Consider the following 21,985-nt stretch of genomic DNA (forward strand, 5'->3'; position numbering starts at 1 on the left):
GCCACTTCTGGAGACATCACTTGATTAATGAGACTCTGCTGAATGGGTCTTTGAAAGGAAATGTCGCGAAATTCATCTTTTAGTTTGTGTGATGCTGCAGGAGTGTTTAGCTTTGAGACCGTCGAATGAAGACTTTTGTGAAGTGTGTGATGTTGAGGAACAAGGGAACATCTCTGAGGGAAAGTGCAGGATGTGACTTTTGGAGAAGATTACAGCAACTGTCTAGTTTTATTTTTATTTTTTATTTCATGGGTATTCTTTTATTCTTTTTAAAATCTCTGGCTGTGGTGCATGATGGGAAATCTGTCAGGAGTAAACAACTCTGCATAGCAATTCATTGCAGTTAAAATATTGAATTAGTGTAAAAGTATAAAATGTTATAAATATACAATATTAATTAAAGCAGCAGCATAGCAGATCTATTCCACCAAGACCAAACACATCAACATTGCCATAGATATATTATTTACCATTTTAAATCTCTCAGAGTTATGACACAATTAAATAACCTAAAGATTTACAGTATTCTCTTAATTTGCATTTTCAGGGGATAAGTAACTATAACAAGTTGCTATAACAACTATAGCCTACCTTAATTATCAAAGCAGCAGCAGCATAGCAAATCTATTCCACCAAGAACAAACACATCAACATTGCATATATTCATTAGCATACTAAATACCCTAGAGAGTTGTCATGACAGAATTAAATCATCCAAGTAATCTCTTATTCTACCTTTTCAGTCAGGAAATAATTTAATTACAGCAGGCTAACTAGTTATTTTGTTATAATAACTTTAGCCTACCATAACCAAAGCAGCAGCATAGCAGATCTATTACGCCAGGACTAAACATATCAACATTGCCATAGATATATTCATTACCATTCTAAATCACTCAGAGTTGACCAAATTAAAACGTTACACTAATCTCTTACTTTACATTTTCAGTGGATAATTAATCTAATTAAAGTAGGCTAACTAGTTATTTTGTTATAACAAGAAGTTATAGCAGCAGTGCAGCAGATCTATTTCACCAAGACAAAACACATCAACATTGCCATATACATACTATATTAAATCTCGCTGAGAGTTATCATTACAAAAATAATTTGCCTAAAAAATCCCCTACTTTACATTTTCAGTGGGTAAGAAGTTTAATTACAATAGGCTAACTAGTTAATTTGTTGTTACAATTATCTAGTCAACCATAATAATCAAAGCAGCAGCAGCATAGCAGATCTTTTCTGCCAAGACCAAACACATTAACATTGCCATAAATATTCATTAATATACTAAATATCTTCGAGAGTTGTCATGACATAATTACATTACCCAAGTGATTCCTTACTTGACCTTTTCAGTGGGTTAGTAGTTTAATTACAGAAGGCTAGCTAGTTATTTTGTTATAATATATAGCCTACCATCAAAGTGGAATCAGCGTAGCAGATTTATTCCACCAAGACCAAACACATCAACATTGCCATATATATTCATTAACCTACTAAATACCTTTTAAATACCTGTTGTCATAACCGAATTAAATTACCTAAGTAATCCCATATTTTACCTTTTCAGTGGGTTATTCAAAGTATGCTAACTAGTTGTTATATTAACTTAAGTCTATCATAATAATCAAAGCAGCAGCAGCGTAGCAGATCTACTCTGCCAAGACCAAACACATCAGCATTCCCATATACAAATTCATTACAATGCTACATTTCTCAGGGAGTTGTCTTGACATTATTAAATTAACAAAAAAAAAAAAAAAAAATCAAGCTATCCCTTGCCTTACCTTTTTAGTGGGTAAGTAATTTAATTACAGTGGAGGAACTACTTATTTTGGTACAATACCTAGTTAGTGTACCATAACAATCAAAGCAGCAGTGTAGCAGATCTATTCTGCCAAGACCAAATACATCAACATTGCCATGTATATATCCATTGACATGCTATATACAATACCTTCAAGAGTTGTCATGACAGAATTAAATTACCCAAGTAATCCCTTACTTTACCTTTTCACTGGGTAATTTAATTACAACAGGCTAACTAGTTATTTTGTTATAACAACTAGTTAGCCTACCATAATAATCAAAGCAGCAGCAGTATAGCAGATCTATTCCACCAAGAACAAACACATTGACATTGCCAAATAAATATTCATTCCCATGCTAAATCTCTTAGAATTGAGAGTTATGACAGAATTAAGTTACCTAAATTGAAAGTAATTCCTTTTTTATCCTTTTAGTGGCTAAGTAGTTTAACTACAGCAGGCTAACTAGATATTTCAACTCAGGCACATTCTGAAAACATAGTCCCGTGGACGTTTGTGCAGTTTTTGTTCTTGCGTAAACCCACAAGAGGCCGCTGTCGAACGACCATTCGTCCGACTGGCTGAATGATTGACTGGGCCACCGGCTAATCGGCCGACCCACCCTCCTCCCCTAAACCCAAGCAGTTTTACCGATTGACACACCTGTAAGCGCCCGCTTACTTCCCTAAACCCAACCAACAATTTACAAAAAAGCGCTTGTCTCTTTTAATTTTCCTACGTTTTTGGATTTCACTACATTCTCAGCCTGTTATTCACTTGTTCATTTTATTTTTTGGATTCTTTTTTTGTCTTACCTGATTTCTGGAACCGCTCTTCCCCAGACTCGAACCCAGTTGTCGTCGTCGTGGTCAGCTCCTTTCTGTGTTTCAAGTTGGCCGACGTACACGACAAGCTAACCAGACAAACTGTTTGCGGCGGGAAATACCTCCACACGGAGGTAGGCGGTCAGCCGGCAAGCGCGAAAGGGAAAGGCGTCACACCGCCCATAGCAGTCGCTTAAAAAATGAAATGCAGCCATACGTACCTCAAGCTACATAATTCGCGGTCTCCAGAAATGTCCGCGGGACTACGTTTTCAGAAAGAGCCTGAGTTGAGTTATTTTGTTATTATAACTAGTTAGCCTACCATAATAATCAAAGCAGCAGCAGCATAGTAGATCAACCAAAAACAAACACATGAGCATTGCCAAAAACATTCATTACCTTAAATCTCTCAGAGAGTTGTCATGACAGAATTAAATTACCTAAATTGAAAGTAATCCCTTTTCAGTGGCTAAGTAATTTAATTACAGTAGGCTAACTAGCTATTTTGTAACCAGTTACACTCAACATCCAGCTTTTTGCTAGTTTGCACTGATATCCAGTATCCTCCCTGCTTGTTTTATTATTAACTAAGATGCAAATGGTCTTCAAAGTCTATTTAAAATCCAGCAGAGCAGATGACATAAGCTGAAGCTCTGCCATATACAGTGATTTTCTTTTATCTGTTCGTTTTAAGCAAGGTCAGCTTAAAAGTGTCCATCTTTGAAATCCACAGAGTAGACAGACTTAACCTTGGAATAGCTTGATGGTTTTGCAGGAATCTAATGGCTATCTCAAAGGAGTCCTAGTGAATATCAAACTTCCATCTAATTGAATGCGAAATGTCAGTGAAAAGACCCATGCAGGCCCATTCGTTTAATTCCAAACCAAATTCATTAAAAGAAAAGCCATTTATATGATTGAATCAGGCTTTTTGCACAATCTGGTTCCGCTCGCTACTCGTCTCCTGATACTTTTCATCCGCTCAGTGGAGAAAGAACTGACTGTCTTCAGTACATGGCGTGCTGTGCGGTATCTTCAAATGGTAATTATGCCCTATTTGATCATTTATCAATCAATCTTTTTAGATAAACTGCTTTCATCGTCCAGCTGCATTTTTAGCTTGTAAAATTTGGCTGAATCTAGGAGTGCTTGATGCGTATTTCTTCTGTTAGTTTAGTTATATTTGTTTTAATGCCAGTAAGAAAAATGCTAAACAGTTAAATCACAGGTAATGTTCTCAAAGACATGATCAAACATTGTTGTAGTTTTGCTAAAGAGGTTATATGATGCTTTGTATTCTTTTCTTAGTGCCTGCAATAGGTGTTGTGATCGATTATCTTCGTCATATGCATTGTCTGAACGTCCTAAACAAATTAAATAATAAACCTCCAGACAAACAAAGAAAAAAAAAGAAAAAGAAAAAAAAAAAAAACAATGCTGGCTGGTCCACTAAAGCTGCGTTCTCCTTTCGCCTCCTCGTTGGCCTCTTTTAAACTCTCCCAATCAGTCCCAACATGACAAACAGGTGTGTCCACCCATGGAAGAGCTAGGATAAGTGTGCACGCGCACTCATAGAACCAAAGGCAAGAAAACAAGGGAGGGTTTGTAAAAAATGAAGACACAGGCCGTAACAATGACTGTTGCGCTGGTCTAAAAATAGCAACAAATCACGTCCTACATGCTTTGCGCCTTATTGCGCTGGGTGTATGATTTAATTTTGTTTTGTTTTAATTTGGGACAAAAAATGTCATCCGTTGTTTACAAAAACACAACTTTTTGAAATTTTCATTTTAAATCCAAAGAAATTTTGTAAAATATTGTATGTTTATATACATCATTATTCCAGTATTTAAGGTCTAAATGTAATATCTTACATCATCCTATTGTCATTTTTTACTTACAAAATGTAATTTTTCACTTTAATGATTGAATTGTATTTTGCTGCAAGGACAGTTATGCAGTATGTTACTGTATTTTAAAGTTGCATTGGAAAAATTATTATAGATTATAATACTGTATATTTTACAGTAAAGATATACAAGACTGTACATTTGTATACTACATAAATGGTGCTGTAAATGTAAATAGTTTTATCTTGCTGTAACTGATTTAAAGTAAGTTGGCGACGCAGTGGCGCAGTGGGTAGCACTTTCGCCTCGCTGGGTCATTGGTTCGATCCTCGGCTCAGTTGGCGTTTCTGTGTGGAGTTTGCATGTTCTCCCTGCCTTTGCGTGGGTTTCCTCCGGGTTCTCTGGTTTCCCCCACAGTCCAAAGACATGTGGTACAGGTGAATTGGGTTGGCTAAATTGTCTGTAGTGTATGAGTGTGTGGATGTTTCCCAGAGATGGGTTGCGGCTGGAAGGGCATCTGCTGCGTAAAAACTTGCTGGATAAGTAGGTGGTTCATTCCGCTGTGGCGACCCCGGATTAATAAAGGGACTAAGCCGACAAGAAAATGAATGAATGATTTACAATAAGTTATTGGCAAACTGCTGCCAGTGAGTTACTGTAGATTCTAGAAGACAATTTTAACAGTGAAGTGTTCACTTCATTTTTACTTTTATTTTATAGGTGAATTGAATAAACTAAATTGGTTGTAGTGTATACTGTATGTGTAAATGAGTGTGTATGGTTGTTCACCACTGGGTTGCAACTGGAAGGAAATCCGCTGTGTAAAACAGATGCTGGATAAGTTTGCGGTTCATTCTGTTGTGGCGACCCATGATGAATAAAGAGACTAAGTTGAAGGAAAATGAATGAATGAATGCAACCTAACACTGAAACGCCGTAGCAACCTCCTACCATTACATGACTTTAGCACATTGACTCTTATTCATTTCACATAACCTAATCGAATATTCCCATAACCACCCTCCTCCACTAAACCTGGCGTTTGATTGGCCGGTAATGTGTTTGCTCCGGGCTCATGAATCATTTCATCCGTCTGATGTGTTTCAGGTGCTTTGTAATCAGACCATTTAATCAACCTCTCTCTCTTTCTTTCTCTCTGTAGTGTGTATTTGTAAAGCTCTCTCTCTTTCTCTCCATTGCTAGAGCAGCTGCATTGATTCAACCTTGCATTCTGGTTACCAATTCATTTTGCCGATGGCTAGTCTCTTGGGGTTTTCAAGCACATCTATTCTGACCATCAGTCTGGCCCCTAGAGGCCTGCGGTCTATGCTAATGTCCGTCCATTGAAGAAGCTCCTCGGAGAGTTGCATAAGCTGACATCTGTACATTAACCTCGCATTGAAATTTCCTGCGCTGTCTTTTTTGAGGACGGATGAGGTGCCGGCTGCGTCTCATTACATCACTTCATCCTTTATGCTGTGAGTCAGGGTTAGCCGAGCGCAATTTTGGACACTGGGAAGGGGACTTGATTTATTGGTGGACTGATGATGACATGGTTACAAGGTCATGCGTGTTGATGCTGATGGTAGAATTTGGCATGTGAAATATGTTGGTGTATTTTAGCTGTTGAAATTACTCTGGCGAGGAGATCTTAAAATGTATCTGCATAAAAATGATAATTATTCAAAATAGCAAGCTAAAATAGCTTAATGATTAGGTTTTTTATTTGTTTTTATTTATATGTATAGTGGGGGAAACAAGCTTAAAGACACCTCTCATGTGAAGAATGAAGTCACATACATTGCTCAGATGTAATTTGTGTGACAGACCTCAACAGAGTGTAAAAATCTTGATAATTCTGTGGGTCTCGTCTATCAAATGTGATCTTAATTTAGTACTTTCTATTGGATTCAGATCAGGTGATTGGCTGGGCCATTCTACAGCTTGATTTTCTTTCTCTGAAAGCATTTGAGAGTTTCATTGAATATGTTTTAGATCATTGTCTAGCTGAAATGTCCACTCTGGTTTCATCTTCATCATCCTAATAATGTAGATGTTGGACTGAAGCAGCTGGTATTCATTTACAATGACGAAGGGTAGAGGATTGCTGAAGAGCTACCGAAGGATTTCAGCTGCTGTCTGGGCTTTCACTTCCTTTCCACACCTCCCTTTCTTCTTGTGTTCAATACTTTTCCCCTGTGTCATTTCATTTTATTACACATAGCTTTATTTGTAAACTAATTAGATTTGTTATCTTTTCATAAATGAATTTCTTTGGTTATTATCAACCCCACCTTTACTTTGCCCGCTGTAATTATTATATTGCAACATATTTTGTGTAAAAAAAAAGTGTAAAAATATGAGTAAAATAAATCCCAAATAATAACTTAAACAAGACCCATTATGAATATTTATATATTTATAAATATATATATATATTTTGTTGTTGTTTTTAAATACATTATATTGCATTGTGTAGCTCCACCCTAACTGTTTAAAAATGCAGTGACACTTGTAGTGTAGTGAATACTGAATGTGCTTTTAATTGCATTTGTTTTAATGGCAATAATGTCTTGAATAATGTATCAGACTATAACAACCCTTACTTTAAAAATACCTATCAAAATAGCCTAAGTTAAAAACTGTTAAATGTAAATACGTTTTAAGAATTAGAAAAACTTCTAGGACAGTATTTACTGAGTTGCCATCAAATAAATTTACATATGAGTGATCTATTTATTTTATTTTATAATTTTTTCAAAACGATTGCAGGATAGTTGTACAGGAAAATAGAAACAAGTGTTGTTTTTAACCCTTCCCCCATTAACACATTGAATGATAACTACACACAGACTAACTACACAAAAAATTATGTTTGGTGTTTGTTCAAACTACTTATTTAAAATAAGCCGAACCAACACAATCCTTGAAGTTTTTTTGGGCACAACTCAATTGATTTATGTTTAGTCCACTGAAATTAGTAAACACTTATAACACCGGTGTCAACTCCAGTTCCTGGAGAGCCGCAGCTCTGCACAGTTTAGTTCCAACCTTACTCCAACACTTACCCGTAGGTCTCAAACAAGCCTGAAGAACTTAATTAGTTTGATCAGGTGTGTTTAATTAGGGTTGAAACTAAACTATGCAGAGCTGCGTCCCTCCAGGAACTGGAATTCACTCCTGTGACTTATAAGTTTACATGGGCTGCATCCGAAACCGCATACTTCCATACTATATAGTACGCTAAAATCAGTATGTGAGCCGAGTAGTATGTCTGAATTCATAGAATTCGAAAAACAATATGCTAGAAGTACCCGGATGACTTACTACTTCCGGTGAGATTCTGTAGTGCGCATCCCATGCATGTTGTGCTATCTCATGATGCCCTGTGAGCAAATTCATGAATGGCAGTAAATCAACGTAAATTACGCAGGTATGTCACGTGACTGTCAAAATGGCGGATGTAGTACGTCCGAATTCCATTCATACTTTTTACATTCATACTGTATAGAACGTACTGATCCAACGGCCGAGTAGTACGTTTAAATTTAAATGCAGTACCTACTGAGTAGTAGGCGAGTTCGGACGCAGCCTTAGTTTCTTCATATTGTCCCAACGCAAATCAATTGTGTGGAACTCAACATTTTTACAGTGTAACTAACTAACTAACTAACTAACTAACTAACTAACTAAAAACATACAGTGTCAATTACATGTATGACCATTAAAATCAAGAAATAACCTAAGTACAACGTACAAGTGTACATCAACAATCAAAACCTACGACCATACAATCAGCGGAATCTAGAACTGTAAAACCCTCAGGCTTAGATTGGCAGTCTGTAGAAAAAAATACTCAATAAATCTACATTTCTATTTAAAATGTTTTATCTACTGTAAAGTTTTAATAACAATATTTAATAATGCTCATATTTCCTACATGAAATAATATGTTTTTTGCAGGGTAAGAACAATAAATTGTTCACATCTCTTGTTTAAATTATTAGGCACATAAGCAAGAAACCATCCGCAATCTGGATTTTACTCAGCAAGCCACATCTTTACCTCTGCTTCATTCTTTTAGGCCTTTGCAAAAAGCAGCAGTGGTTCTCTTGTTGAAAACACTGCCGTTTTTCAGCACTGCTGACCTCAGGAAGTTTCCTTGGCCAGACATCATTCTCTTTCTCTTTCTCTCTGGTTTTCTGGCTTCGCTTCTCTTGAGCCTTTTATCAGATTCTGAGTCGGCTGCAGTTTGAGCTAAAGTGACAAATGCGTCGTCCGTCCTCACCTCTGTTTTAAATGGGACATATTATTTCACTTTTATAAGATGCTAAATTAATCTCTGGTTTCCACAGAATTTGTCTGAAGTTTTAGCTTGAACTTCCAAACAAGTCATTTTTTATAATCTGTCAAATTTTTTCCCTTTTTGGGTGTGAGAAAAAAAACACTGTTTTTTGTGTGTCCCTTTAAATGTAAATGAGCTGCTGCTTTGCAGAAGGTGGAGTCTTTATTAGGCATGTAATTAGGAATTGTAAGTCTATGGGGACTCTCTTATGTTTACATCAACAACCATTCTAAAATGTAGTTTCTCCTGCTACAGCGAGTACAAAGAAAAGGTGGACTGTGCAAGATTGATTAACAGCACAAAAACATGGAAAATGTCAGATTTTCATGAAGTGCCTCTTTCAAATTTCACACAAGCATATTACAAACGTATGCGAGAAGATCATGAATCATTTTTACTTGTTAGGAGAGTCAGAACAAAACATGCAAACATTGTTGCCTGTTTATTATGTTTTATTACTCAATTTGTCGTGGGTAAAAATGAGTTTTTAAACTGCTGTTGTTGTTATTAATGTGTCAGCAGAATGTTTTTCACATTAGTAGCATGAATTATTCCTCTTTGTTTACACTGTGACTGGATGGTTGATTTATTAGGACCCACTCTCATGTTTTTCAAAGGAAATTGCTTGAAAATATGATTTTGAAGTCTTATAACTTTCAGAGAGCAAAAATGTGCAATATCAATCTGGGCTTTAGCAATAATATCAACACATTAAAGAGATAGTTTACCCAGAAATGAAAGGTTTGTCATCATTTACTCATCCTTCACTTGTTTCAAATGTGTGGGAGTTTCTTTCTTCTGTTAAACACAAAGGTAGGTCTTGGAATTTTGAAACTTCCATAGTCATAGTATTTTTGTTCTGACTATAGTTGTAAATAGCTTAGGGTTGCACAATACTGGAATTTGGTACCAATCGATTCTGAAATTTTAAAAAAATTTTGTTGATTTGTCATTGTGTTCACATACTAATCAGAAATGACTTTGATTGGCCGTGAAGCTCATCAGTTCACCAAACTCACTGCTGTTGACTGAAATACAGGGACACTAGAGCATTGTAAAACTTTAGTATCAATAGGTACTGAATTGCGATATCAGGACAACCCTAAAATAGCTGCTTTCTTCATTCCTCAAAATATCTTATGTTTGTGTTTAACAGAAACACAGATATAAAAAATAATCATAAAAGTCCACTATGTTCATTTTTTTGGTAACTGTCCTTTTAAATGAATGAGTGACTTCAATATGAATTATGTATTATTTATAAATAAAACATTTATGATTCTGTCTATTGTTTAAATTTATATTTTTACAAATTTAGCAGTAACTTTAAGATATCAATTTAGATTTTAGTTTTGCTCATTTAAAGGTGTTAATTAACCTTTAAAATAGTTATTTAACTGTATTAATTTTGTGTACTATTTTCCACTTTTTTTCTTCCCCTCTTTATGCCTTCATTGTAAAATAGTGTTGCATTTTACTGTCAAGACAGTTTCATTTTAATAATAAAAATAATTTCAATTTCGTAATCATTCCAAAACAGCTTTCCAAGAATTGCACCTTATTAATGCATTAAATAAAGTTCCGTAGGTAATAATACCGAACCCCTTTGATGATGGACTTTGGCTGAGGCATTTCAGAATGGCCAAAGCAACATTTTAGATGTTTTACTATGTCAGTTTGCTGGTTTGTCCATTAATGCTATCCCATCATGCCTATTTATGGTATCACATGATCGGATGTGATTTTTTTCTATGCTTATACTGGACTCGATTAAAGTAAATGTGCTTTCATTGTAGTATAAGTGAATATTTTCTTATCGGATAAAAAGTTTATACTACCCAATTGTATGCATAAGGTGTTTTATGCACATGCATGCACATCTTGGCGTTTACAAACATTAAAAAATAAAGATTGTTGTTTAAACTGCTTATTTGAAATGAGCTGTTTTATGTTCCATCTTCTTAAATTAGTTAGGTTAACTTAACAAATTTGTTTTGGGACAACATGAATGAATTCAGTAGAACCCTACATTTCTTTTTACCGTGCATCAATAATGTTTATGCAATATTCCACATAAATATAATAAAAATATTTGGATGGAAACATGGCAGTAAAGTTGAGTACAAGTTGAAGTCAAAAGTATTAGCCCTCCTGGATTTTATTTATTTTTTTCTTTTTAAATATATTTTCCTAATTAGATATTGCTTGATGCTATTAGCATGTTTGGCATGCTGTCCTGGGAGAGAACCCTGAGCACGGAGATAATTGAGCCCAAGGCTCCTGCCTGGACAATTAGCATGTTAAGGCTAGTTTTTACTTCTGATTGAGTGATCGGCGTGACCCATGGTGCCTGCCTTGCATGTAGTCGTGCATTTATACTTCTGCGTGCTGTTTGTGTTGCTCTGCAATAACATTTCCAAAACGCTAGCTGGCAGTAGGTTTATATGTTCCTCTGTGTCTAGTTTCTTCGTGAGTGTTTTCTTTTTTCTAATTGCTACCTTAATGTACAAGTAGCTCAAACTCACCCATTCTGAGATGGGAACTGGTAGGGGCAGGCCCACACGAAATCAGTGCATGCAGAATTCTGCAGTTTTCCGCAGATTTTTAGCCCATCATTGAGTCTATTTATTTACTTGTGTATATGTGTATACATTTATATTTATTCAGTTTTTAAATTAATTTCAGTAAAATTATTGACAAATATGAAAATGTTCAGTTGATTTATTTACACAACAGTTTGTAAAGTAATATTTTCTGTCTTTTAGTAGATGTATTATATGAGAGACTTGCTTTGTCTACCAAATAAGTGGGTCTAATTGGATTTGCATTGTAAACATTAAATAAACGTAAAAAAGGTATTATTTTTATTTAATCTATGAGGTTTTTAGTTATGATTCTCCCAAAATCATTCAGCATAAATCCGCAGATTTTTCACAAACTTCTCCGCAGAAATAGCAAAAAATGTCCGCAGATTCTGTCTGGCCCTACTTGTAAGGTAAACGCAAAACAACAGTTTCCATCTAGAGCTACTTCAGGGGTCCGTTCTTCGTACCTCGCTTAAATGATCTAAGATTATTTGGCGGATCCTGGATCTTTTAATCTTGCTAACTGATCTCTCGCTAATTTGGTTCTTCAAACAAGTTCGCGAATCAGATTAGAATGTCTGGATGAACTGATCTAAGATCGCTGCGTGTGTTATGAAGGACAGATCTATCCATCCTCGAAATCATGATCAGCAATGCAACGATTGGCTGACGGCACAGCAGTGTAATGACATCATCTGATTAATATTCAATTATCCATGTGAGCAAAATTACATCAAATTAGCAGTAAAAGGCTTGTTAAATATGACACGCAATAACCTTCCACATTTGTTATGAGCTGCAGGCTTTACACTTTTATGTGTCGAGTATTCATCATGTATTTCAATGCAAATCAATGTATTTAGTTCCACATTTAGAAAAGATTTTCTTTATTATAGTAGCCGTTTTTTATCGGTGTAAAGAATAACTGGTTGTTTACAAAAGCATTTTCATATTGGTAAAGGCGTCTGCAACTTTTGTGAAGCATCAAATCACTGGCATATTAACTATCAAAACATGTTCATGACTGCATAAATGTATTATTGCTTTAAAAAAAGTCACATATTGTGTATTTCTATTATACACAATTTGTACTAAAGTGACCTAAAAAAATCAATCTATAAGTTTTCTCTTTGCACCAGCAGGTGGCAGTCTTTGTACTTTCGTTTCAAGGGTGCAGATTGCATACGTTTTATTAATATGTATAACTTAATTTATTTTATTAATGACTATAACTATATAACTATATATATATATATATATATATATATATATATATATATATATATATATATATATATATATATATATATATATATATATATATATATAGTTAAAAAATATGTACCATTTTCCTAAGTGTATATAACTATTACTGTAAGAAAATATCAGAATTCAGAACATACTTTCTCTATTATCTTTGCTTGAACTGAGCCGATCTAATCCTGTTTATATGAATTGAACCTGCTTCCGATCAGGTTTGACCTAGCAGAACGTTCGAGGTTACTAAAGTAACCCTTCGTTCCCCGAGGAGGGGAACGGAAGCACTATAAGTGGATTTGATTGTAAAATCCACGCATTGGGAGGTTCGGTTCAGAAGCTACTCGTCTGAAAGAGTATTGAACGGGCCAATTAAGAATGAATTGGCAGCGCAAGCCTGCGCAGGTGAGCGGCATAAGCAATCAACTGAGTATATAAGCTCACCTGGCGCAGCAGACGCTATCCTTTTTAAGCTGAAGAGACTTTCAACAGCTAAGGGACAGTCATTATGGCGACGGAGTATAGTGCTTCCGTTCCCCTCCTCGGGGAACGAAGGGTTACTTTAGTAACCTCGAACGTTCCCCTTCGGGGGGAACTTCAGCACTATAAGTGGATTTGATTGTAAAATCCACGCATTGGGAGCCCATTGAAAGCGCCATAATGACTGCACCTTACCAACACCCCCGATGAGGAGATAGTCAAGCAAGCGTGACGCACCCACATCATGGGGGGCGCGGTCCTCCAACGTGTCCCTGGCCCTAATTTATCCTACTTCAACAGAAGTTTTACGGATTTATATATATTTTTTGGGAAGTCGTGAGCATCTAGATAATTCTAGGAAAATACGACAGTACGTTGGGAAGCGTGCAATCCCGATAGGGAGGACGCTGCGGAGGCCATCCGTTACCCAAGGGGGGATAGATGGCAGAATTTACATATGGACTAGCCCTAAAAAGGGGGAGTACGCATAGCAAAAGAGTGGTTAGCGGGGAGGGAAGACACGGGTCCGCCCAGGGGGGGGGGACTTAACCGTGGCTGAATAAGCATATGGGATCGCCTAGTGGGGACCACGCATAGCAGGCACCTTTACCCAAAACGCGGGCTGACCAGCGGGCAGACCTACAACGTAGTGGGCCAGCAAGTGACTCCTCCGCTGAGTCAGTGCTGGGGGCCACGGAGGAATCTGCAGGGCTCACCTGACGGGGAACTTTACTGACAGATAAAAAGGCGCACGTATCTCCGTGTTAGGGAAAATGGCGCAGCAAGCGTGTTTCAACACCCTACCGAATTGTTTCCTCAATCACCAAGGGTTACCTAATACCCTTGAGGAAACCGGCTCCACTCGCAGATTGTAAAACCTTGCAAATGTGTTGGGTGTCACCCAGCCCGCAGCTCTACAGATGTCTGTTAGAGGGGCGCCGCGTGCGCGCGCTCGAGAGGATGCGAAGCTCCGAGTGGAGTGCGCACGCGCTCTCGGGGGACGCGGCTCATCTCGGCTCTGATAGTGAAAGAAAGGCATCCACAATCTAGTGGGAACTTATTTCGGTACGGCACTTCCCTGCTGCCGACCGCTATAACAGACGAAGAGCTGCTCAGATGATCTAAACTCTGAGTGCGGTCCGGATAATACGCAAACGCGAACTGGACAATAAATAAGGGCTGGGTCTGCCTCCTCCGAGGGCAGCGCTTGCAGGCTCACTACCTCGTATTAAAACGGAGTGGTAGGAACCTTGGGCACATATCGCGGGCGGGGTCTCATACGTGAGAGAAGCCAGCCCAATTACAGGCACGAGTCACTGACCGAAAAATGCCTCCGGGTCCCCGACCCTCTAATCGATATCAACGCGACCAGCAGAGCTGTCTTCAGGGACAGAAAATACTGAGTCGAGGATCGAAGGGATCTGACGCGGCTTGTGTAGCGAGGGCGAGATCCTAAGAGGGCATGAGAGGGGGCGGGGTGGATTAATTCGCTTAACGCCCCTGAGGAACCGGATGATGAGGTTATGCGTTCCCACGGTGCTGCCAGCCACCGCGTTATGAGAGCGGAGATGGCAGCCACGTAACCTTGAGTGTGGAGGGCGACAGCCTGCTCTCCAACTTCTCTCGGCGTAAAGAAAGCACAACGCTGATCTGGCAAATTACGGGGGTCTTCTCAGCGAGAGACACACCATTCAGTGAATAGACTTCACGTCAGGGCATAGGCGCGCTCGGGGAGGGGGCTCTAGCCCGAGTGACGGTATTAGCCACCGCAATCGGAGGTTACCTAAGTCTTCCTCGCGTCTAAAAATCTCTTCAAAGATCGGCGAGGGTGCCAGGTGGTGCCCTGTCCCTGAGAGAGTAGGTGCTCTCTCGAAGGGACTGCCAGGGGAGGGCTATCGCGAGGGAGAGCTCTGACATCCAGGTCCGGTTGAGCCAGAGGGGCGCAACCAGCAACCTGTTCCTCGTCCTCCCTGACCATGCACAGTAACTGCGCGAGCAGGCTCACTGGGGGAAACGCGTATTGCGCGTGCCCCGAGGCCAGCTGTAAGCCAGTGCATCCGTGCCGAGAGCACTCGGTCAGGGAAAGAACAACTGGCAATGAGCGATCTCGGGGGAAGCAACAGATCGATCTGGGCTTCCCCGAATCGCGCCCATATCAGCTGAACAGACTCGGGGTGGAGTCTCCATTCTCCAGGACGCAAGGCTGCCGTGAGAGCGCATCGGCTGCACGGTTGAGCTTGCCTGAATATGAATGGCGTGCAGCGATTTCATCCGCGGATGACTCCAGAGGAGCAGACGGCGGGCGAGCTGAGACATGCGGCGAGAGCGCATACCCCCTATACGGCTGATATACGCCACCGCCGCCGTACTGTCCGTCCTGACCAGCACGTGTTGCCGCTCCAACACCGGAAAAAAACGGTGGAGAGCGGGGAACACTGCCAACAGCTCCAGGCGATATGCCAATGCAACTGGGTACCTTTCCACAGGACCGCAGCCGCATGCCCGCAACGCACAGCCCCCCAGCCCGCGTTGGAAGCGTCGGCTGAAACGACAACAAGACTGGACGCCTGTTCTAGAGACACCCAGGCCTGTAGGAACGAGGGGTCGCTCCAAGGGCTGAGGGCGCGGCGACACAGCGCAGTAACAGAGACTCGGTGTGCGCGCGCGTGCCATGCGCGTCTGGGGACTCGATCGTGAAGCCAGTGCTGAAGTGGTCTCATATAGAATAATCCGAGCGGCATGAAGCGGCTGCGGATGCCATATGCCCCAGGAGCCTCTGAAATTGTTTCAGTGGGACCACTATTTTACTGTCGAGCTCTCTCAGACAGTACAGCATCAGCTGAGCGCGCTCTCCGGAGAGGCGCGCTGCCATGGTGACCGAGTCCAGCTCCAGCCCGAGAGAAGAGATCCTCTGCACGGGGGCGAGTTTGCTCTTTTCTCGGTTGACCTGAAACCCCCACAGGTGGAAGTGCCAGAGCACTTTGTCTCTGTGCATAATCAACTCTGTGCATAATCAAAAGAGAGGGCAATTCAGCCAGTCGTAAAGAAATTGAGTATGCAGATGCCCGCGAGCCGAAGGGGCGCTGAGGCACCCTCCGCGGGCTTGGTGAGGACCCGCGGAGACAGAGAGAGCCCGAAGGGGAGGGCTTTGTATTGCCAAGCTCGACCTTCAAACGCAAACCGCAGAAACTGTCGGTGGCGAGGAAGAGTGGAGACATGGAAATACGCGTCCATCAGGTCTAATGCTGCAGACCAACCCAGAGGACGAACGCACCGGAGGATGCGCTTCTGCGTGAGCATTCTGAACGGCAGCTTGTGCAGGCAGCGGTTCAAAACGCGCAGATCTAGGATTGGCCGTGACCCACCGCTCTTTTTGGGCACGATGAAGCGTGGGCTGTAAAACCCGCTCTCCATCTCGGCTGGAGGGAGCGGCTCGATTGCATCCTTCGCCAGGAGGACAGCAATCTCCTCTCGCAAGACAGGGGCGGACAGGGGGCTGACCCTGGTGAATACACACCCGTGACTTGGGGGGCCGTTTCGCGAACTGAATCGCATAGCCGAGTCTGATTGTGCGTATGAGCCACCGCGAAGAGCTGGCCCGCGCTAACCAGGCAGGCAGAGCTCTCGCTAATGGACTCATCGCTACAATCGCTGACGTACCAGCAGTGGGGCAGCGCGGAGTGGGTGTGCTGATCCGGGAAACTCGCGGGTCCCACGGAAAAGCTGGAGGTGAGATATTTGCTCTCACTCCAAACCCGAGCTCCGGAGGGGAGGCTCGAGGGGTGGGAGAAAGGAGACCGTCCTCCCAGCGCTCGTGAGCCACTGGCGAAACGCACCGAATCTGCAAGCTAGAAAGCATAGCGTCCCAGACTGGCAGATTTCGGGCTGTCACATCTGGGGAAGTGAAAAGTGCCCTTTCATAATGTTTTCATGGCAGTAAAAAGTGCCGTTGGAAATGGGGCCCCGCCCTCCAGCGGGGAAAGAGCAAGTTCCCTCTTCTCCAGATGGCCTGTCCCAGGGGCGCTTCGCGGTCCGTTGCCGGACTTAGCGGCGTTCTGGGCAGGGGGGCTGCCTGCTTCCGAGGTGCCCGACGCGCTCGCTTCGCCTTAGGCGTGTGCGGGGGCGGAGCAGCTCTCGTAGGCGGGCGCCTTCGGCGAGGAGCAGGTATGAATGGCACGGCGGGCGGAGCGGGCTACGGACCGCCGATAAGACATCACCCACCAACTGCTCTCTCACCGCCTTGAATTCCTGGGTGAATTCACAGACAGTGTCGCCGAACCTGGCTGGGGATATGGGGAAGTCAAGAAAGCGGACTTTGTCGACTTTGCGCATATCAGCCAGGGGTGGCGCTCCTGGACCACTAATGTGGACATCGTCCTCCCCAACGCACACGCAGCGGACTCAGTAGTCCGAAGAGCTAAGTCGGCGGCGGTGCGAAGCTCGTAAGCCTGGGTTGGACCCACCCTCGTGCAGCTCGGCCAGCGCCTGCGCTTGGTAGCGCTGGTAGGTGGCTATCGCATGCAAGGCGGAAGCAGCCTGGCCCGCAGCTATGTAAGCTCTAGCTCCGAGGGAGGTAGATAACTTACAGGCTTTGGATGGGAGACGAGGCGGACCCCGCCAAGAAGAGGCGCCGCGCGGATTTACCGCCATCGCGCACTCAACCTGAGGAATCGCCACATACCCCCTGGCTGTTTCACCGTCAAGAGTGGTTAGGGTGGAGGAACACGCAGCACGAGCAGAAAAAAGTGCTTTACAAGACCGCGTGAGCCTACTGTGCACCTCCGGGAAGAAGGGAACGCCCCTCTAGTCGGTCCGGCCGCGGAGCTGGGGGATAAACCATCTCCAACCCACGGCCGAAGCAGCCCGGGAAAGCACGGCTAACATGTCCGTTTCAGGATCCGTAGTGACAGCGCTCACCAGCCCGAAGGGGGCGAGCGGGTCTGGATCGTCATCGGACAATGAAAGCCCACCCTCCGATGCCGCGGTGGACATCTGGTCTCCGGTGTCATCGGGCGTAAGGGCTACCATCTGTTAGACGGATCGCTTCCTCCGCCCGAAGCTTGGATGGAGCGCTTAGAGGAGCGGGAGGTCCGCGGGCCCGTGGGCGACGGATTATCTCTCGCTGAAACCCTCAGATCTGCCCGAGTGCCCGCTGCAGAGCAGGGGACAACTGGGGTGGTTCGCCTTTTTGCAAAGGCTAACCGCGATCTTGCGCAACAGTCATGGCATCGCGATGACGACATTAACTGCCCGCGAGCAGCGCATTAACATGCTGGACCCCCAGACATGTAACACAGTGCCCGCGCCCATCATCCGAGGACAGGAAACCACCGCATCCAGAAACGCACAGTCGGAGCGCCGTCCTGATAAGGACGTGCTGCACGACTGTGTTGCTCTTTCTGTGAAGTTTGCAACTTTATACGCACCGCTCTGGAGGACCGGACCCAAAGAACGCCAGGCAAGGGAGAAACCCAGCTCGACCGTCTGCCACTGCGTGTACACACTCTGGACCGGGAGAATGCTCTCGTTCGCTCAGAATCGCTGGTCACAGCAGGAGGAACCCTCATCGACTCGATCAGAAAGTCTCTGAAGCGAAAAGGATAGCGTCTGCTGCGCCAGGTGAGCTTATATACTCAGTTGATTGCTTATGCCGCTCACCTGCGCAGGCTTGCGCTGCCAATTCATTCTTAATTGGCCCGTTCAATACTCTTTCAGACGAGTAGCTTCTGAACCGAACCTCCCAATGCGTGGATTTTACAATCAAATCCACTTATAGTGCTGAAGTTCCCCCCGAAGGGGAACTGTTGCTATGACAACAACTCTCGGCTCAGCTTTGAAGAACGGAACGATCCTGGATCGTGTCAAATCGTCAATATCCAAATCCAGCTAACTGAGTAATCCACGTACGAAGAACGGACCCCAGGAGACTCGACATTTGTAAACACTCACTTCAATGAATTTCACGGCTCTCGGTCCCGCCCACACTGGTCACAGCTTCCAAGCCAACCAATCACAGAGCTTGCGCTGTGCGTTGTTGTGAGGTGTAGTTACATTTTTTGAGAGGTGCTTGTCAGAGTTGCTGTCAGCCACGACGAGAGGTCTGCGACTGTGCGAAGGCTGTGCTGGAACATACGTGTGTGCTTAATGCAGAAGTATAAATCAGCCTTAAGGAGGTCCGAGATCAGGTATTTCTTGAGAACTCCCTCTGGTTAAGGAGAAAAAGAAGGAGATGAGGTGGACAGGGGGGTTCTTTCAAAACAAAGATAAGGCAATAGCGTGAAATCGGTCTATTTATTGTAGGCTTGGATCGATCTGATTGGATTATTGCTGATTACGGATGAGAGTTCAGCCCAATCAATCACATCATGTGCTCCTCTTGAAATTAGTTTGTAAAACTTAACAGAGCAAGGAATATTTCACAATATTTAATCTATTGTTTTTTCTTCTGGAGAAAGTCTTATTTGTTTTATTTCAGCTAGAATAAAAGCAGTTTTAAAAGCAGGTCAAAATTATTAGCCCCCTTAAGCTACTTTTTTGGATTGTCTACAGAACAAACCATAATGATTTGCCTAATTACCCTAACTTGCATATTTAACCTATTTAAACCTTTAAATGTCACTTTAAGCTAAATATTAGTATCTTGAAAAATATTTAGTCAAACATTATGTACTGTCATCATGGCAAAGATAAAAGGAAATCAGTTATTAGAGGTCAGAGGAGAATGGCCAGACTGGTTCGAGCTGATAGAAAGGTAATAGTAACTCAAATAACCACTTGTTACAACTGAGGTATGCAGAAGAGCATCTCTGAAAGGGTGTCCAACCAAGTAAGGTGTACCTAATAAAGTGGCCGCTGACTGTGTATTGAACTCTTCCTTTAAATGAGCAAAAAAAAAAAAAAAAAAGGTTTTCCATGAAATTACCTCCTCAAAATCCATGAGTTTGGAGAGGAAACTTTCAGGCCATGTTGAATGTTATGCACTCTGAAGCTCCTCCAGATTGTTGTGATCATCTGCAGTGCTGTGTTTGGGCTGTCGCTCCTCTTCAACGGCCCGTGATGGATGTGTTTACAGTGGCGTCAGGCTGTGATAAGACTGCAGTCAGTCTCAGTCCTCCTGCCGTTCAGTCTCCATGTGTGTCCATGATCTCAGCTTTCCTTCAGATCTCCACATCCTTTGAATGTCACTCTGTCTGTGATTTCAGTCTCTGAAGATGCAATCACAGAAGCTAATTAGTTTTTTTTTTCTTCATAAATTTTCTTGGCAAATGTTTAGGTTGTTTTTTGTTTTTGTAATGTTTATCTCTCCATCAGATTAAAGCTTGTTACACCCCTGACAGTCAGAGCGGCGAATGTTTTCCACTTCTTCAAGACCTTTTCACTCTTCTTGAAATAGACGTGTTTATCTGACGTTCCAAACCAAGTCGAGATGAATGCAGCCTTTATGCAAGATTAATGGATGAAGCTTATTGATCCCACAGGGGGGAAACTTGTCGACATTATTATCCCACAGATTTGTGCGCTGAGGATCTGGAACCATCTCAGATCTTGGTCTTTTAACTCAAATGATTAAAAGATAAATATATAGTTTACATAAAAAATGTGCTCACCAATTTATTTGAGAACAAATGCAAAAAAAATTAAGTGGAATATTATTAAAAGTTAAAATAATTTGTCTTAACACATTTTAATGTTAAGAAACGACTTTCTTGTTTTCAAGAAACGACTAAAAACTCAACTATTTAGTCTCCACTTTACTTCCTAATCTGCAATTGCCTCTCTGGATATACCACTTACTGTACTCAAAAAAAAAAAAAAATTACTAATACTTTCCTTCTTAGACTTTAGCCCCTTTCACACATACAGACCTTTTGGTTGTATGTGTGAACAGGTCCTTTTTGAAAATACCGGTAAATTCGTTCTGGCTATTTTCCGGAAAGAGAAGTTGTAACATTACCGGCAATTTGCCGGAATGCTGCGCTGTGTGAATGCAGAAGGAAGATTACCGTAATAAGCGCGTGCACGTCTAGAACGTGCTGACGTGAGACGTCTGCTTTAGCCAATCACAACAGTCAGATGCATTTACGTCCGCGCGGTTTGTGAGGATAAAAGCCTTTGAATATTTTTCCAGGCACATTTAGCTGCTAGAAGTTAGTCAGATCACGTTTATATGTTCTTCTTTATGTCAACTGTGTAAATAATCATCGATGAGATGCTTATGATAAGCCGTTGTTTGTTTACCTTCAAGCTTTGCGTGTGCCTGTGAAACAGCCTGTGAGCGCCTGCACACGCACATATTATGAACATCTCGACATGAGAAAGTGATCCTGCGAAAGTTGTTCACAATATTGATCATCCACAGAGTTTGTAATTTAGTCAAATGTTTACAAATACAAGCGCAGACGTTTAAAGCTCATTTGTGGTGAATGATGTCAGAATTTACCAGTATTTTGGAATGGATGTGTGAATGCTCTTTTCCGGAAAATTTCCGTAACGTCCTCGCCGGTGTGAACAGTGCTTTTTTGAATATACCGGTAAAGTCGTTCCGGAAATTTTCCAGATATTTACCGGTATCACTGTGTGAAAGGGGCTTTTACAGACCTGAAACTTGCCTATAGCACTTATTCATTGTTGCTCTTATAGTTGTGTAAATTGCTTCCTTGTCCTCATTTGTTATTCGCTTTGGATAAAAGCGTCTGCTAAATGACTAAATGTAAATGTAATAGATTTTTAATCATTTTATTCTTTTGCTGTTTTTAATATTTTTTTAATCTTGGTTGTTTCTGTTTCTTATGCTTGTTTCTTTTATTTTTGGTTATGTAAAGCACTTTGA

At 41.8% G+C, this 21,985-nt stretch overlaps 1 protein-coding gene and 1 long non-coding RNA gene across 14 annotated transcripts in view; both read left to right on the forward strand.

Annotated features, from left to right (window-relative positions):
• sema6ba (sema domain, transmembrane domain (TM), and cytoplasmic domain, (semaphorin) 6Ba) overlaps positions 1–21,985 on the forward strand; it is a 282,900-nt gene that overhangs the window by 36,524 nt on the left and 224,391 nt on the right.
• LOC141378933 (uncharacterized) lies at positions 7,902–20,956 on the forward strand. The gene is made up of 3 exons (XR_012394691.1): positions 7,902–9,646; positions 9,839–11,870; positions 19,079–20,956. It is a non-coding gene; the product is annotated as an uncharacterized lncRNA (long non-coding RNA).

This window comes from Danio rerio, chromosome 2 (genome assembly GCF_049306965.1).
Source record: "Danio rerio strain Tuebingen ecotype United States chromosome 2, GRCz12tu, whole genome shotgun sequence".
NCBI classification, from domain to species: Eukaryota; Metazoa; Chordata; class Actinopteri; order Cypriniformes; family Danionidae; genus Danio; species Danio rerio.